Raw genomic sequence first — 1299 nt, forward strand, 5'->3', positions numbered from 1 at the left:
CTCCTCAGAAGTATTTGCTTCTGATTACCCTCCTTCCCCAATCTGCCCTCCTCTCTATCATCCCCCTGCTCTCTTGTCCCCTTTCCCCCTATTTTCCTGTAGGGTAAGACAGATTTCCATACCCAATTGAATGTGTATGTTATTCCCTCCTTAAGCCAAATCCTATGAGAATAAGATTCCTCATTCCCTCTCACCTTCCCCTGTTTCCCCTCCACTTGAGAGACTTTTCTTTTTTTTTTTTGTGAGATAATTTACCCCATTCTACCTCTCCTTTCTTCTCCGAGTATCATCCTCTCTCATCCCTTAATTTTATTCTCCAGATATGACTCCTTAATCTTCAACTCACCCTGTGCCCTCTATCTATCGATCTATATATACATACATATAATTTTTTCCTTCAACTACCCTAATACTGACAAAGTTCTCATGAGTTACAAATATCATCTTTCCATGCAGAAATGTAAACAGTTCAATCTTAATAAGTCTCTTATGATTTCTCTTTCCTGTTTACCTCTTCATGTTCCATGGAGTCCTGTATTTGAAAGTCAAATTTTCTGTTTAGCTCTGGTCTTTTCATCAGGAATGCTTGAAAGTCCTCTATTTCACTGAATGACCATTTTTTCCCCCGAAGGATTATACTCAGTTTTGCTGGGTAGGTGATTCTTGGTTGTAATCCTATCTCCTTTGCCCTCTGGAATTATATTCCATGCCCTGCGGTCCTTTAATGTAGAAGCTGCTAAATCTTGTGTTATCCTGATTGTGTTTCCACAGTACTTGAATTGTTTCCTTCTGGCAGCTTGTAATATTTTCTCCTTGACCTGGGAACTCTGGAATTTGGCTACAATATTCCTAGGAGTTTTCCTTTGGGGATCTCTTTCAGGAGGAGATCTGTGGATTCTTTCAATTTCTATTTTGCCCTCTGGTTCTTATATCAGGGCAGTTTTCCTTGATAATTTCTTGAAAGATGATGTCTAGGCTCTTTTTTTGATCACGGCATTCAGATAGTCCAATAATTTTTAAATTCTCTCTCCTGGATCTATTTTCCAGGTCAGTTGTTTTTCCAATGAGATATTTCACATTGTTTTCTAATTTTTCATTCTTTTGGATTTGTTTTACAGTGTCTTGATTTCTCATAAAGTCACTAGCTTCCAATTGCTCTATCCTAATTTTTAAGGAAGTATTTTCTTCAGTAAGCTTTTGGACTTCCTTTTCCATTTGGCCAATTTTTCTTTTTAGGGCATTTTTTTCCTCATTGGCTTTTTGGACCTCTTTTGCCATTTGGGTTAGGCTGTTTTTTAA

The sequence above is a fragment of the Phascolarctos cinereus genome, unplaced genomic scaffold, assembly GCF_003287225.1.
Source record: "Phascolarctos cinereus isolate Bilbo 61053 unplaced genomic scaffold, phaCin_HiC Scaffold_5;HRSCAF=322, whole genome shotgun sequence".
In the NCBI taxonomy this organism is placed as follows: domain Eukaryota; kingdom Metazoa; phylum Chordata; class Mammalia; order Diprotodontia; family Phascolarctidae; genus Phascolarctos; species Phascolarctos cinereus.